Here is a 17978-nt window from a genome sequence, read left to right as displayed (position 1 = left end):
TGCATGTGTGTGTTTGAAAGAACAGATGGGAAAATCCCTTTCCCATAGCTATTAATAACACTTTCCAGGCACTAAAAGAACAACAGCCATAACTCTCACCCATCCAAAAAGTGCTGAGCACAGCACTTTCTTACTTTACACACCTCCTCCCTCCTAATTGCTCACTGGTTGGATTTCTGATCTGATAACTCTATTTAAAAATTGAGTTTTGCGGGAATTTCATCCTTGTCTGAGCTCTTTCTTTTGGCCAAGCTCTTCACCTCTGTAGCTGCCTCTCCTACCCTGTGAAACTGGCCAGGGTGGCACCTACTGCCAGAGGTGCTGCAACCCCAAACAGGGGCATGATTGTCATGTGGCTAGGGTCACTCAATGCAGTTCCAGAAGACCCTAACTCCCCCAGAGGAATCGCCATGTGGGCCAAGTCCTGCATCTTCTGGCACTTGAGGGCCCTTCATCTTGTCTCCTGCCATTTGATAGAGGCCTGGTGTCAAATGAGCACTCTGCGAATGCTTATGGAATGAGCATTTTCACCTCTCACCTCTGCTCCCTCTGCTACCAAAGTTCTCAAGGTTCTTGGGTCACATCGTGGCCTTTCCTGGGTTTGAGTCTGAACAAGAACAAGCTGTTCTGTCTGCCCATCTTGCCTTAAGAGCACCCATTTTCCAGTTTCCTGATGTTGAGTCCATGTGTGTTTACCTTTGAAAGGAATCAACTGAAAATCTGCAAAAGGGTTGAAAAGTGGAAAATGGTGGCATAAATAGTCTGAGACATAAAGGAAATTTTTGATGAAAGGAAGTCAATGGCATTGGAACCAGTGGTTTCCAGGATTCAGCACTGAGACGGGATAGAAATGGATGGGCTTCCCCAGAGAGTGTGAACCACCTCAGCTTGGAATAGCAGGGCTGGGAGTGCTGAGGCCAGGGTAGGAAGCAAGTTGGAGGGAAGGATTTGGAGGACCACACTAAGACCCTGCCCAAGCTTCACTTGGCTCAGCCTGCAAGCCAGGGAAAAGGAAGATGTGCCTGTAGGCTCTGAATACCAGTGGGCAGAAGCACAGCGTGTCTCAGCTGGCGCAGAGCTGCACAATACACCCAGGAAACACCAACCCCAATTACTCGGCCCTGCAGTGAAACCCTAATTCTTCTGGCAGCTGAGGCAGGATGAGCTAAGTTTGTATGGATGAGGGAAGTTGATCAAAATTTACTATTGAGTGAAAACATGAGTCACAAAAATTATATTTCCATATAGTACACACATGCATGCACAAACATACACGCGCACACACACACACACACACACACACACATCCCTGAAGGGATTTACAACCAAACGAACTCAGGGTTCAGATTCGGAACTGGACTTTCTCTTATGGGTACTGTCTTATTTCTCCTCCCATGCAATGATCTTGTTCCTGATTCTGAGGGACTGGCTAATTCTGATTTCCTGGTGGTCATGCTTTGGGGAAGAAATCTCCAGTCCCCTGACTGTGCATCTCAAACCCTGATTTCCCTTCCAGGACAGTTCCATGTGTGCGCCTGCAGCCAATTTGCTTGCTAGGTTGACTATAGCCTCCCAATAGAATCTATAGATTGTCTGTGGGATGTTTGCACTCCGTTGAGCCTGGTTTGATTGACCACACAATTTAAGTAATGTCCAGATTGTGTCACTGGAGGCCTCTGGGTGGAGGCTGGACCTCAGGGGCCTGCGGAAAGATGCTTGGATTTTCTTCCAAGTTTAAAGGGGACTGGATCTCAGCTGCCATGTCATTACCCTCTTTTACTCAGCCTCTGCATAACCCCTGGTTCTGATGGTGCACAGGTGGGAAGGCCATTGTGCCTCCCTTATTCTGGGCCACAGGAGACACCCGGCTCTGAGCACTCAGCCAGAGGCCTCAGGAACACGCCAGGGAGACTGGCACCAAGCCAGCTCATTGCCTGACTTGGCTGCAGCCCCAGCCTGTCTTTGAGGTATTTAGAAAGCGCAGCATGAATGCCTCTGGCATGGCCCCAGCTGTGGGAAAATAAAATGCGTCATTTCTCAGAGACAAGTTCTCAGTGTCAAGTTCAGTGTCATTCAAGTGGCCCTAATAGAAGAGTGTGCTTCCTGTCCAGGGAGTATTGCCCTCCCATGTTGGACAACTGCAGGTGCCACTGTCCAGAGGACACAGGGACAACCTTAGAGACCTGGTTCTGATTTTCTATAAAGAAAATTCATCACCTGAATTTCCACTATTTTAAGACAATCTCCATTGTTAAAAAAATAAGCTTTGATGCACTGAAATTTCGGAGTTTATTTAAGCAGTAATTCATGAATTGGGCAGCTCCAAACTAGAGTGGTTTGGAACTCCCCAGAGGTAGATGAAAAGCTCTGAAAGGGTGAATATGGAAGCAGAGCAAATAAATTAATTGGTTAAAATTTGAACAGTGCCCTCATTTGGACTATGCAGGTGGGAAGTTCAAAGTGATATAACTAATAATGTCCAGTTGGCTGGTGGTGGGCTGAGCTTAAGTTTAATTTTTAAAAAATTAGTCATATATAGGAAATGAGTCTGAGTTGGGTTTCAGGGGTTTGTTTATGTAGGAACCCAGGGCATTGGAGCCACCTCAGTCTAATGGCCTCTCCATTTAATTATTTTAACATCGTTAGTATTCTAGAACCAACCTTTATATTTTAAAGCATATATAGAGCACTCTCTCTCTCTCTCACACATACACACATATACACGTGTGTACATATGTATACATATTTATTTTTGTGTATTGATTTTTTATCCTGTGACCTTGCTGAACTTACTTATTCTAGGTTTGTTTGTTTGAAAAATTTCTCAGAACTTTCTATGTAGACTATTATGTCATCTCCCAGTATTGAAAGTTTTTCTTTCCATCCTATGTGCCTTTTACTTTCTTTTCATTCCTCATTGTGCTGGCTGGATTTTCCAGTACTGTGATGAATGACAGTGGTGAGAGTGGACATCCTTGTCTTGTTCTAGAGCTTAGGTGCAAGCACTTGGCCTTTCACTGTTAAGTATAATAGCTATGGATATTTTGTAGCTGTTCTTTATTTCTAAACTTCTAGTCCTCAGTGGTCCCCTATCCATGAATCATTTTTTTGCTCAGTTAAACTGTTAAATTTAATTTATCTAAGGTTTTTCTTTTAATAGTTATATCTGAAGTATTTTTGTCTGTTTGTTTTTTAGACTGTGTATAGTTGGGTCATATTTTTGATTTAATCCACCCTGTCAATTTCTGTTTCTGCTTTTCATTTGGTATATTTAGACCATTTACATGCACAATAGTTATTGATCTATTATTCGATCAATATAATATAATGTTGAGGTTATCTACCATTTCATTTTTCATTTTCTGATTATTCTGATTGTTTATCTTCATGTTTTCTTTTTATTCACTTCCTGTGGGTGACTTGAATATTTTTAGAATTCCATTTTGACTTATCTTTAGTGTTTTCTGATGTATCTCCTTGCATTTATTTTAGTGATTGCTTAGGTGAATTATATGTACATAACTTATCACAGTCCATTTGGGTTGGCATTGTAGCAGCCTGAGTGAGTTAGAACACTTACCTATTCTTATGCCCCTTTACCCTCCCCCATTCTTAATACAATCATCTTAAATATTTCCTCTACATGTGTTGGGAGCTATACAGACATTATTACAAGTTTTGCTCCAGTGGTCAAACATACATTTGGAAATTCAAGAGGAGTAAAGTCTGTGGTATTTACCCGTATTTTTGCTTTTTCTGTCATTCATTCTTTCTTCCTGATGTTCCTGTGTCCTTCTTTTATGAATTCCTTTCTGTTTAATGAACTTCCTTCAGACATTCTTTTACGGTAGGTCTGCTGGTGACAGATTCTCTTGGTTTTATTTCATCAGAGAATGTCTTGATTTCCCCTTATCCCCTGAATGATATTTTTCACTGGATGTAGAATTCTGAGCTGACAGCTCTTTTCTTTCAGCACTTGAAAAATGTTCCTCTTCCTTCTTGCCCCCGTGGTTTCTGAAGAGAAATCTTCTGTTCTTTGAGATGTTTTTACCCTGTGGTTAAGTTATTCTTTCCCTCTGACTACTTTCAAAAATTTTTCCTTGTCTTTAGTTTTCAGAAATTTGACTATGATGTATTTTAGTATAAATTTCTTTGGTTTTATTCTGTTTACGGTTTGCTCAGCCTCTTGAATACGTAAATTTATATATTTTCCAAATTTGTAAATTTTCTGACATTATATTTTGAATACTTTTTCAGCCCCCACTCCTGTTCTCCTTTCCTTTGGGGACTTCGGTGACACAAATGTTAGACCCTTAGTTATAGTTCCACATGCCCCTAAGTTTATACATAAAAGACATCAGGTATATATATATGTTAAATATAAATATATATATTTAATGTCTCTTCTTTCTGTTGTTCTTTCTTTTATTGGGTATATTCTATTTTATTTTCAAGTTTACTGATTCTTTCCTCTGTTTTCTTCATTCTGCTGTTGAATTCATCCTTTGAGTTTTTCTTTCTGCTTTTGCATTTTTTAATTCTAAAATTCCTATTTTGTTCTTATGTTTTTTATTTCTTTGTTATAATTTTTGTTTCTTTTTTTGGGGGGAGGGGGGACAGTCTTGCTCTGTAGCCCAGGCTGGATTGCAGTGGTGAGATCTCGGCTCAATGCAACCTCTGCCTCCTGGATTCAAGCAATCCTCCTGCCTCAGCCTCCCAAGTAGCTGGGATTACAGGCATGCACCACCAAGCCTGGCTAATTTTTCTGCATTTTTAGTAGAGACGGGGTTTCACCATATTGGCCAGGCTGGTCTTGAACTCCTGACCTTGTGATCCGTCCACCTTGGCCTCCCAAAGTGCCGGGATTACAGGGGTGAGCCACCACACCCAGCCTCTTTGCTATAATTTTCTATTCTTTTCCAGACATCTTCATCATTGTTCCTTGAAACATTTTTGAGGTGCCTGCTCTGAAATCCTTGTCGGAAATTTCCAACATCTGTGTCATCTTGATGTTGTCATCTGTTGATTGTCTTTTCTCATTCAAATTGAGATCTTCTTGGATCCTCGGATATTTAATTGAATCCTGGACGCTTTAGCTATTATGCTGCAAGACTTTGGATACTGATTAAATCTTGTGTTTTAGCAGGTCTCCTCTGATGACATCTTAGCCATGGGTGGAAAGCATTGAAGTTGGAGAACTGGGAGAGCATTGAAGTTGAGGCTCTTGACACGGTGTCCAGAGACACTGTGGGAGGTGGGAAGGAACTCATTACTGCTCAGCAAAGATGAGATTCCAGCCTCCACACTTAGTCTTCTTGGCTTGGGAAAACTTGGGCAGGTTTGAGGGAGTCCCTTTACTCTCTGGCAAGAGTGGAAGTGCAGGCTTTCCACTCAGCCTTTGCTGGTGGGATAAAAGTGGGGCTGCAGGTTTTTTCCTGTGGTGTTCTGCTGGAGTAAAATGGTTATTATCTAAAACTTTTCTGTCTTGTGAGGCTATACAATTCCTGGTCCTTTGGCTAAAGTAAACAGATTTTTCTTGTGGAGGGTAGGGGAGTGCTATTTTTGCCTGTATCTGTTGGCATTTCTGGGTCATTAGCTTCTCTAATACCTAGTCTGGAATATATGAGGCCAGAAGAAAATTCACAGAACTCACCATTATATCATTTGTTGGATTCTGAGGTCCCTAATTGGTCTGCTTTTTTTCTATTTACTTTTCACTCTTCTAATTTTTTAAAAAATAAAGTCCAGATTTTTAACTATACTCAACAGGAGGAATAGTTTAATATATACAGCTACTTCCCCTTGGTGGAGCGTCTATCATTTTGTTTTTAATGTGTGTGTGTTTTTTTAAAATAGTTTACTGCTCAGCTTTGCTTTTACCCTAACTGAATTTCTTTACTTTTGAGTGAGGAAATTCAGCCCATTCACAATGACTTCAAATCCTGCTACAAAACAATGAATTTCTTCCATTTTGTTTACTACCTTTGTGCTTTGCAGTGATTACCTTTTCTTTTTTAGTTTGCTGATTTAATCAAGTAAAGTTTTATCTTTCTTCCCTGTGCCCCAAAGTCTTTAACTTGGATGATCTATTATGCTTCCTGATTGCACTTTGAGTGGCCTCCTAGGTGGCCCACAGCTACTAAGCATAGTGCTCCATTGATCCTCTGTCCATATTTTGAGGTTCTGGGAGGGTATTCAGTGGGAACACAAAAGCTGTGGCTTCTCAATCTGTTCTTTGGAGCAAGTTTACATGCTTATACTTCTCTAAAAGAGCATCAGAAAACTAAGTTGTAGAGGTAGGACCCAGAGGCAGGGATCACACTGACTTTAGAGCTATCTGAATGCAGCTGTCTTCTCTGGGCAAGATGACAATCCCAAGGAAGTTACAGCCCTAAAGCCTCACATTGTCATCATCTGATTCTGTTCCACATTAAATGAATCCACTGGCCACAGCCCAAAGGGGGCCTGGAGAGTCCACTTTGGGTAGGGAAAATAATTTCAAAGAAGTTCCTCTTGTCTTCAGCTGGTTCTTCTTAAAAGGTGACATGAGAGCATGACCTAGAATCTCAAAGCATCTCAACTGTCTGTATTTTGGGCAAAGGCCCTCCTTATCCATCATACTATTTTGGTGAATGAAGATGAAGTGCTTGGCCTGGAGCCACCTGGACTGACAGGATTTTGGGTTAATTGTCTCCACCTGGGACTTGTCCATCATTACTATTAGCTTCTAAAGTCCCCTTATGTTTTAGCCCTAGTTGGTGCAGAAAAGCAAAGAGTTGTGGAAATCATTTATTTATTTATTTCTGAAGCAGAAACACATCCTGAAAGGCCTCACAAGTTCAGATATTCATTCAAATTAGGTCAGGACATGGGAAGATGAACCTTATGTGTGTCCCATCGAACTCTGAACACTTGCTTAGCCTTTCTATGCCTCAATATTCCCCTCAAGAATTTATTTTATTTTAGAGATAGGTTCTTGCTATGTTGCCCAGGCTGATCTCAAAATCCTGGGCTCAAGCTATCCTTCTGCCTCAGTTCCTAGGTACCTGGAACTATAGGTGGCATTCTTATTTTTAGGAGTCACGGTATAAAGAAATAAATAGATAAATGTAAAGTATATCAGGCGATGATAAGTGTTAAGAGAAAAGCAAGTCAGGAAAGGAGATATGGAGGAGGTTGGAGGAGGCTGAAGCTTTAAATAGGTTGCTCAGAGAACTCCTCACTGAGAAGAAGGCATTGAGCAAGGATCTGAAGGAGGTGGGGGAGGAAGCCCCGTGGATGGCTGGGGCATTCCTGGGGTGTCAGAGGTTCAGGAAGGAGACCATTGGCTGAAGCAAAGTGTGCAAGGAGCAGAGTGGTAGAAAATGAGTGAGGGAGGTGGTGGGATGGGTACCTGGGGTGGAGTAGGGAGGGCAGACTGAGATGGAGACCTTAATGAAAGCTGTAAGTACATCGACTTTGTGCATCTAATGAGAAACCACTGAGACTTTTGAGTAACAGGTGATGTGACCCATTTTTTGTATTAAGTTTACTCTGGGGTTCTGTAGAGTATAGAGTTTACGGGGCCAAGTGTGGAATCAAAGACACCAGTGAGGAGGTTACTGCAGAAATCCTGGGAGAGGTGACAGGACTGGACCAGGGTACAAGCGACAATGAGTGGTCAGGTTTGGGAAGCGTTTGGAAATAGAAATGGAAGGCTCTGCTGATGGATTGTGTGGTGTGTGAAACAGAAAAGTAAAACATAACTCTGGGTGTTTGGCCGAGCAAGTAGAAACTCACAGAGGAAACTGATGAAATTCAGGCCACAGATACACTTTCATTAAAAAAATCAAATTTCTGAATTTCTTGAACAATTGGAAGACCTGATATCAATGGGCCCAAATTATTGCATAACAGCAATTTGCTAGAGGTGAGTCCATGCTTTCTTTCAGAAGAGCGCAAATGCCTTCCAATTTGCCACAATCTCCCCCCACCCCACCCCCTCCGCTGTGCTCATGTTGCTGCCAGGTCCCGGCAGTCATTTTATTTTATAGCTGTTGTGTTCCAGATGCTATACTAGACATTTCCATATGTTATACTTAAGAACATATGAAGAGAAAGAGAAGAGTTCTTGTTGAGAACTCTGACTCTCACCGTGTTCCTAGAGCCACCCCAGCAGAGGTGGCTGTAAGTGATGAAGAGAGTCAGAAAACCATGTGTCCAAGGTTCTGCTCTTTCCCATTATACAGAAGTTCCTATCCTCCTCCATCCACTCCCTTACAGTCTGGGAGCCCCAGGTGTGACTCATGCATTTTCTGGGCCACTGTGTAGTACCTGCTCCTCCCTGTCTCTCCTGATGCCTGTGATCTGTCCCACCCTGTGAAACGGCTGGAATCAATGTCGCTCATGCCTCCTGCTTACCATGTCTCCTCCCATTCAGTTGGCACATGGCTTTATTGCAAATCTTTGTTCTAAGATTTAGGTGGATTCCAGGAACTAGACGATAATCCTAGTGAAAGATATCATGTTGTCTTCTGAATCACCCTGAGCCTATTTATTTTCCCCATCTTTTCCTTAGGACAAGGCTCATCCCAGTAGGATCCATGATGCTTTATGAAGACAGTCCCAACAGCCCATCTCTGTCATCCTCCAGACGTGCCAAGGCTGAATCATGGAGCAAACACAGCACAGGCTCAAGCTGAGAACCTGCCATGTGACCTCCTAGTTCTATGAAATACCCTTCAACAATGCAGAATTGACAAACCCTCCCAGAACCTGATATAGGTACACATATTTATTATATAAGTGTCTCAGTAAAGGAACAATTTTCTGTAGTGCTTAGCAGCAGACTTCTGACTCCATAAGATGTTTCTAAGTAAAGGTTTCTTGGTCAAGGAATTTGGAAAATGCTCACAGTGTGTATGATTCTAGGAGACTTTGGAAACACATTAGTGCATTCGGAAGCCCTGCAGTAGTCTGCCGCACGACTTATTCCAGCTTATCCCTACATTATGGAATGCTTTTATCACTGAATACCTTCAGAACGCATTTTGGGAAAACTTCTATATATTCGTGGCAACCCTGGAGAAAAAACTTAGAGGTAAAGTTCCCTCTCCGAGAGGCCATAATAAATGTGAAAGTGTGGAAAAGAGCCCTCATCCTCCACCTCCAAGGCTGGTGTTCTTGCCAGGATACCATCCTATCAGTTCTTTCTAAAACTCTTCTGTCCCCAGTGCAAATACTCTCATCATGACAATGCCTCACTTCAGCAGGCCTTCTCATGGAGCTGCAGGAGTTCTTTGCAAAGTCCCCCAGCCCTGGTCTAGGAATTGGGATTGATCTATTACAGCAAGAGTTGCCTCACAGATGCTTTATTGTTATTACTGGTTACGTGTGTGATATGTAGCATACATATCAACTACACCTTTAACCAATAACTTTTACTTATTTTTTATTTGGAGAATGATATGTGCTCATTAAAGAAAAATTGGGGAAAAAGTTTGTAAATAATGAAGAAGAAAAATTCACTTCAACCTAGAAATAGCCCAGTGAACATGCTGGTGTCAAGGGTGTACATACACATATACATGTTTGCATGTTTTGGGAACAATTTGAAACAATATGCATGTTTGTTACAGTTTTGGAACTATAACAAAAATGCACAGTTATAGTTATTTATCATGTCCTTCCTGTTTTTCTTGCCATGATAGGTTGTGAAGATGTTTACATATCATTAAACACTCTTTGGGATCATACTTTTTTTTTTTTTTTTTGAGATGGAGTCTCGCTCTGTCACCCAGGCTGGAGTGCAGTGGCGCGATCTCAGCTCACCGCAAACTCCGCCTCCCAGATTCACGCCGTTCGCCTGCCTCAGCCTCCTGAGTAGCTGGGACTACAGGTGCCCACCACCACGCCCGGCTAATTTTTTGTATTTTTAGTAGAGACGGGATTTTGCCGTGTTAGCCAGGATGGTCTTGATCACCTGACCTCGTGATCCTCCCGCCTCGGCCTCCCAAGGTGCTGGGATTACAGGCGTGAGCCACCGCGCCCGGCTGGGATCATACTTTTAATGGCTGCACAATGCTGCCTTGTATGAACGTGTGATGTTTCACTCAGCCATTGGTGGTAGAGTCAATGCCACAGGTTCTCCATACCATTTCCTCTCTCTGAGCACTTGGTAAGCCTTCATTTCCAAATCTCCCCTGCAGTTTTGAGTTCTGGACAATGGTTGTGGACAGAAGTTATGGATGCCACTTCTATGCCTGGAGTATCTGTCCCCTCATCAGCAACTGTTGGTGACAGAACCACAGATTGGGAGCAGCCTGGATCTAAAGAATCACTGCTTGGGAGAACTCTGCTTAGACATGTCCAGACTACATCAGACATTAAGTGAGAAATGAACCTTTGTGTGCTGAGTACCGAAATTTCGACGTTTACTTGTTACTGCTGGATTGCTTAGCATATACTAACATGTCATCACTCTAGTTACATCTTTGGGTTTGTTTTCAATTTATATTTTAAAAATAGAGCTTCAGTACACATATTAAAGCATAATCTTTGTTTATATCTCTGACTACTTTCCTCAAAAACATCCTGCTTTTGGGAAAATGTGTACCAATGCATGCACCCCCCTCTCTGCCACACACAAAGTACTGTATGAGAGTAACCATTAGATCTTGGCCTCATCACAATTGTTCATTGTTCTGAAAAAAACTTTTGCTAATTTTATAGGAAGCAAATAGCATCTCGTTATGTTAATTTGCATGTTTTTGATCTCTAATAAGGTTGAAAACATTCTTTCCTAAGGTCTTTCCAGGAAAGAGTGTGAGTGTGATAAGAAAGCTGAAGCTGCGGCCATAAGCATATCCCCACCTCTCTGGCTTCCATGAGTCTTCTGGCTCCATAAGGCTTCTTTAATTGAGCCCTACCCATGAAGAAAGGTGCCCCTTGCATCTGTCTTACAATTAATTGCCTTTTTAATAGCCTGGAAGAGTATGGCTGTGTTTATACAGAAATGAAGATACTGATTCTTTCCATTTCATGTGTCTTTAAAACAAAGAGCAGCCTCCTGGCTGTCCAGGGAGAAGTGGGTAGCAAATCTGAAAAGGTTGCATGGACTCTTACTGATGATACAAGGAACTCACGGTCTAGGACACACACATATATCACAACAGACTCCATCCTGCAAAAAGGCCAACCAAGGGGTTGCAGTAGTACAGAGAATGGGGGACCACTTCTGCCTGGGGGGCTGGAACATTCAAGGTGGATTTTGAAGATGACATTCAAAATGACACTGTAGTTTGATCTCTGGTCCTGAGTCCCAGGCTGAGCCTTGTCTTCCATGGACAGATCTCACGGCAGCCCCTCTAATGGGATATACAAGCCAGGTTTTCCTGTGCTGAAAGGTGATCAAATCAGACAAATTGTAAATCCACAGCCCTTGTTTTGTCAGCATGTATATTTTTATAGAAAGGAGCACATCTCTGACAAGCTGGCCAGATAATCATCTCTGCTTTTCCTTACTTCTTCGGAGCTGTGAAAGAACGCCCTCGGCAGGGACCTGGTTTTAATCACCTTTGATTAACACAGAAGCTTTCGAAAGCAAAGGTGCTTTCTGTAAACCATAGCAGGATCCAGAGGCATTAACATTTCAGACCTTTCTTCAGTACATGAAATGTCTAAAGCAGATTCAAGGTATCAAGCCCATGGAGACAAAATCACTGCGTGGGGAGTTACTTTAATGCCTGTGACTCATTTCTCACAGAAAGTTTTTGGCTTTTTATTATCATTATTTTTTCAATCTTGAAAAATTGCAGGCCATACAAAGCCAGAGCCTTCTGGGTCCAGGGAATGTTTCAGCTTGCCTTTTATTTAGTGCAAAAGGAAGGCTTTTAGGAGAGATTGAGAGAAGCCAGGGGAAGCCTTGGGAATGGACCCAGAAATGATTAAGAGGCTGGAAATATCCAGCCTAGAAGAAAAATCAAGAAGGTTTGTGGGACTTCACTGGAGACCATGGGTAAAGTTACTTTGTGCCCTTAAGAAAACTCAGAGTTAAAACATAGTGTTCCCTTCCTCAGGGATTCTACTACGGGCTGCATGGTTTGGCTGGGGACATAGGAGGCCTGAGGCATGCAGGCAACAGGTAAGGTCTTTAAAACTAGGACCAATATCCATCCTTTGGCCTGGTTTAAGAGTGAGTCTGCTTTAAAGTCTCTATTGCTGAGCTGATACTGGGCTTCTGGGGGTGAGACTCAGGAATAAAGAAAAGAAAAGAACAACAGGGCAAATGCTTGTGATATTTGTTTTCAGAAGCCCTAACTTGGAGCATAAACCTCCAGCTGCAATGAATCTGAGTGAATATTGAGAGAAATAGGCTTATGGGCTCGCCTGGATAGGAAAGTCACGGTGAGTCTGTTCTCTCCAGTGTTTCTCAAAGGCAGAGACCAGGCACATGTCCATGGATGAGCTTCCAACTTCCTCTTCTCTCATTTCAGAGGAAGGGACTCCCCACTGGAAAATGCAGCCATGGCTAAGGGTTCATCTTTGGCTTGGTTTCCCAGACCTCCCCAAACCCTGATGCTCCTCAGGTGTGGGTTTCTGTCTGGGGATGCTGGCTTTTTAATTTCCCTGTAGACTGATCAGTTTTGCTGGGTCCAGGGGATTCTGAAGCATCCAGCCCACTCAGGATTGCTCAGGAAAGCCAATTCACAACTGTTGGCTTCCCACAGAACAGAGCACTTCCCTTTAAACCAAAATGTGGCCGGGGCTACTCCATGGTGAGGAGTAGGAGAGCAAGATCAAAGATAGGAGTCCACAAGCACCACAGAGGACTTGGGGGCCTCTGTGCTTCATCCAGTGTGTGGCCTTGCCAGGATCACATCACATTTGGAAAGAGAGCAAGGGGGAAAGAGGAGGCCCACCCAAGACCCCTCTCTCTGGATAAGGTTCTGAAGGCTGAGATTGGTCTAGAAGTCTCCCTCTGTGACATCACGCTCATAGACAATAATTCCTATTTAGTCATATTTATTGTAAGAAATGAGAACAGACAGCAAAGATAGGTGCTATGTAATAAATTTGATTGTGGGAAATGAAAAATGGAGAGGGGTAGATGGACCGTTTGGGAGGAATTGCTGGGTGGGGGTTCTGGTTGCAGTTTAGAGAGAGATGTGAGAGTGCTCATAGGCTAATGCATTGGAAAGATTCAGTTGAGAGGAAGAGGTTTAGATAAGGAAGGAGAAAGGATAATCATTAAGGTATTGTTTCTGAGAAGATGTAGAGGACGGGTTTTGAAGCTGAATGGGAGGCCTGAGATGGACACAGAGGTTGCAAAGTCTGTCAGGAAGTTAACGAAGTTCCCTCCCAGTGGTTTCCCTGTTCTCTACAGAGCAGGAGAAGAGGCCAGCCTTCTGGAGCAAGGGCAGAGGAGTCCAGAGGACTGAGGCACATGGTTTGCATAGTTACAGAGGAAAGGAAAGCCACCATCCTGCCATGGGAAGGGACCTGTGAGCTCCATCTTCTCAGCCAGGTGGCCTGTCCATATCACCGTGGCTCTGGCACCATGAGCAAAAGATGAAGTGGCAATAGCTCTGGGGTCTTTTATTCACATTGTAGAAAAGTGTTTAGCGTGCTGCAGAACCCAGAAATCCATATGTGTGTGGTGCACCATGATATTTCACCACACAGGGGAATAGAGGGACCTGCGTGCTTCAGTGCAACCTCTCTCCCTGTCTTGTGTTTTCTGGCTACCAGCCACATAACTTCTGACCCATTGAGACCCTCTCTAGACACACCCTGTGTCTGCCAAGCTCAGTGCCCCTGGGTCCTTCTAGGTTTGAGCATGGCTTTCACCCTCATACTTGCCCTGGGCTTCCTTCCCAGTCATCCAAGCCAGAGATCAGATCCCAGCACTGCTTTGCCCTGGGTCGTCATGCAGGGAATTGGTTCAGCCCATCAAACACTGGCTAGGTGGTTTTTAAAACTAAAAATTTTGATTAGGAGGCATTTTGAGGATCTATTAAAGGGTTGGGAGCTGGGAAAGGACTGGAGATCAGGGAGAATGTAGGTGGGGAAGTGAGCATCAGGGCCAGCATCAGCCTTTCCGGTGGGGAGCGTGGCGTTTTGGGTTGCACTGTGTCTCCAGAAGAGATACGGTGGAATCCTCACCCCCAGCACCTCAGAATGTGACCTTATTCAGAAATAATGTGTTTACAGTGTTAATCAAGTTAAGATGAGGTCATTGGGTTGGTCCTAATCCAATATAACTGGTGTCCTCATGAAAAGGAGAAATTTGGACACAGAGACAGACAGTTGTAGAGGGAAGACGATGTGAAGCCACAGGGAGGAGAGAGCCTCTGCAAGTCATGGAGACAGGCTTCAGGAAAACAGCCCTGGCAACGTCTTGATCTTAGACTTCCATCCTCCACAACTGTGTAACACAAATTTCTGTGTGTAAGCCACTCAGCCTGGTGTTGGTTACACAGCCCTAGCACACTGATACAGAGAGGGGAGGATGGGGGAGCGGGTAATTAGAGATATAGTAAGTAATAATTGGTAAATTAAAGGTAGGCTTCCTCCTCTGTCACTTCTCGGGGAATATATGGGCAGAGTTTAATCAAATCAGCAGGATTCAATAGTCTTCTTCGTCTTGGACACCATCTGTAGGAGTCCCTTTTCCAGCCTTCTTAGAAATAACTCTTTCTGTGTCCCCAGACATGAGAGTTAAAGCTGGCAGTGCTGTGCTGAGGGTGGGTTGGGAAGAACCGAACCAGACTGGGGAGGCCGGACCCAGGGGGCCAAGATGCCATGACCTCCAGCCAGACAGGGCTGAGGAGGCCTGCTGTGAGGACAGAGAGTGCATCCCAGGTTCTGTGGGATAGGACCTGGGCAGGGGAGCAGATTCCATGGGTCTGGAAAGTTCTGACGTGATTCAACACTCCAGTGAATTGCCTTGTTTGTGAGAAACCAGAGCAGCCCAGTTCTGACGTTTAAACTCCCTTCTGGTGAGACAGGAGGGGAGTGCAACGTCACGATGACCACACAACAAGGGACAGATGATGCATGGAGGTGCAACAATGTCAGGCTCTGGTGTGGATCGTTTCATGTAACCCTTGTCCATAATCCCTCAAGATAAGATGTTTTCATGTTAAGTTAAAATAGGATCAGGTGACCAAGCAATTGCTCAAGATCTGTCAGATAACTATGCATTGGAGAGGTGATTGGAAGGCAGGTCCCTCTGATTCTCACACTTGTAATTAGCATGCGTGCAGGACAGTGCGGGGCCCAGTCATGGTGGGGTGGGGGTGGGAAACACCAGGGAGCATGACCGAGAGAAAGAGGTCTTGGCAGCTGGGATCTGCACCTGATGCCAGGAAGAGGCAGTGAGCGCTCTCTCTGCAACAGGTATCAACATAATGATTCATGGGGGATGCATCCACAGAGCTTCCAAGGTTGTGTGTGTGTGTGTGTGTGTGCGCGTGTGTCTGTGTGTATGTGTGTGTATGAGTGCATGTCTGTGTGTATGTGTGTGTGCATGTGTGCTTGTGTGTGTGTCTGTGTATGAGTGCGTGTGTGTCTGTGTATGTGTGCGTGTGTGTGTGTGTGTGGCGTGAGGTAGGAAGGTACAGGTGAGGCCCTCCATAAGAACACTTTCTAAGGCTGGATGACCACAGATTGGGCGTCTGGTAGAAAAGCACAGTGCCAGATGGAGCAGGCTTGGGATTCAATGCTGAGGCCTTGGGCAAATATGGAGCATCCGAGACTCCCTTCCAAGCCAGGCTGACCACGAGGTGAGTGTGATGTGAACCATGACCAGACAAAACAGTGCCTATAATATTGGGCCCCTGATAAATCTGAGACTGTGACCATGTTAAGGATGTCAAAAAGTCCTTCCTATTTTTTCTAAAGCATCATTCTGTACAATAATTTCAAGGAAGCTATTTCAGCAGGCTGTGTCTGGAGGTTACCAGGGCAATTTTGATGAATGACAGACAGAAAGCAGAACTCCTCACCTCCTGGAATGCGTCTCCTTCTTTGTGGAGTGAGGTTAGGCTGGAAAGGCTGGGTGACAATTCAGCTGCAGCTAGGTCGGGTGGAACTTCTGTCAAGGGCTCAGTACTGCCTTATGGGAATACTTGCCCCCGGGCCTGGAAGGACACACTCCCAGACCTTCAAGGACCTGGGGAATGTCTGAGTCCACTGAGTCACCCTCTGCCTGTGCTCTGGGCATGGAGGAAGGCGGGACTGTGGCTGGAGCCAGAGACAGCACCCATGTTCATTATCACACTGTACAAAGGACCTAAGTTACAGTCCGTGTCGAATCACCCTGACACTGCACACTTCGAGGCCTTTTGCAAAGTATTGGATAACCAGTAATTACAGCAAAGCACTGGCTTTTGTCTCAACAGCTCTTTCACCATGAAAAGAACCAGGTACCCAAGGATGTTTTTTACCCTGGATAATTTAACAGTTCTAGAAGTCTCCTAATGTAACTAGTTTATTTTTCTTGAAGTACGATGAACCTGGTCAGCCCTACTTGTAATGTCTCTCTAGCCTCTACGGGTTCTCATCCACTGGCCCGAAGGCTGGTTCTGCCATTGGGCCAGCCTCACAATAGGCTGGCTGGAAGCCTACGTCTCAGGTAGCTCCCCACCCTTCCCTGGCTTCCTGAGTGCCCAATGGTCACTTGCTCACTCACTAATTCAATCACAAATATTCTTGGGGTGGATTCACTGTGCTACAACGATCAGTTAAGTATTTTTCACCTGAAAACCCCAAAACAGAAAGTGCATTAATTTTTTTATCAAGAAAACTGACTGTCAGCTTTGCCCTTATGAAACTTCTCACCTGGGGCGTCACTAACCTCTGAGGACGGGGATGGTGAGAAGGTTGTCCCAGGGATTTTCTAAGAATAATAAACAAGAATTAAGTAAGATAATTCATGGGGAACTTGTAAAGAGTAAACCACTGTACAAATTGAGATATTCCACCTACTATTGTATTTATTTATTTTTCATAATAAAAAATATCATGGAGGGAAAACATGTCCGTTAAGAGTCCCATAAATTGGAGATGGGAGAATCACAGCTGTTTTGAATGGGCAAAGTTGAAATCATAAATGGACTCTCAATAAGATAGAGCAGGCTTGTGAAGATGTAGAATGTCTTGGCTTTCTGCTGGACTCACGTCTGCTTGAAGAAGTGAGATAATTATTCTCTGTTGATTAGAATGGAAAAAGAAATGCCATTTATGTGTAAAAAACCACATTTGTAAGAGAAAATATGAGAGGGAGTCCTTGAGATAAGCAAATGATTCATGCTGGCCTTGAATTGCGTTTTGCCTGCTCCATAGCAACTTTCAGCTGAGAGAATGGGGCCCAGCAGCAGAAGAACTACGTTTACAGACTTCGCAATTTTCCCGCAGTCCTGGTTCCTTCCAGGAAAATTCCTTCTAATGCACCCAGAAAACAAATTGGGCTGGTTTCACCATGACAACTACAAATCTAATCCAACATGAAAAGTTAGAGGCAGGCAATTTGTTGTGTACAATTCAAGAGTTACCAAAAAATTCTTCGGATTTGGGGGCCTTCCACCCCTCTTAGGTAAGTTATACACGTCCTTTTGATTCTAAGGAAAACTGCTCGTAAAATATTTGGGAGCTCTTGGGACATCAAACAGCTCTTAGAGGAGTGCATTTTAATGGTTTACTTGTAAAAGAATCAGTAAAAGAAGTAGAAACATATGGTTCAAATTCCTCTGAATTCTGCAAGGTATTGTTGTAGATGTCTTTTTTTTTCTTTTTTCCTGAGGGTCTCCATGCTTCTTTGAGCGCTTATCCTAAAAATACTCCAAATAACCACTACATGTACTGGCACAGCAAGTGAGACATCACATGGTAACATGGGTCTTGCTGAGGTTGCAGACCTGGGTCCTAGCAGACACTGGGTTCATTGAGAAGTGTGGGGAGAAGGAAAGAAGCAAGAATGTTTGGGAATCCTGAGTAAT

General features: G+C 43.8%; 1 long non-coding RNA gene across 1 annotated transcript; it reads left to right on the top strand.

Annotated features, from left to right (window-relative positions):
• Nucleotides 1-8557: 8557 nt before the first annotated feature.
• On the top strand, nt 8558-9128 carry LOC134807164 (uncharacterized). Its single transcript, XR_010146868.1, has 2 exons — nt 8558-8763; nt 8911-9128. It is a non-coding gene; the product is annotated as an uncharacterized LOC134807164 (long non-coding RNA).
• Nucleotides 9129-17978: the final 8850 nt, after the last annotated feature.

The sequence above is a fragment of the Pan troglodytes genome, chromosome 8 (genome assembly GCF_028858775.2).
Source record: "Pan troglodytes isolate AG18354 chromosome 8, NHGRI_mPanTro3-v2.0_pri, whole genome shotgun sequence".
NCBI lineage: Eukaryota > Metazoa > Chordata > Mammalia > Primates > Hominidae > Pan > Pan troglodytes.
The sequence above is the reverse complement of the archived record's forward strand: the minus strand, read 5'-3'. Positions and strand labels throughout refer to the sequence as shown.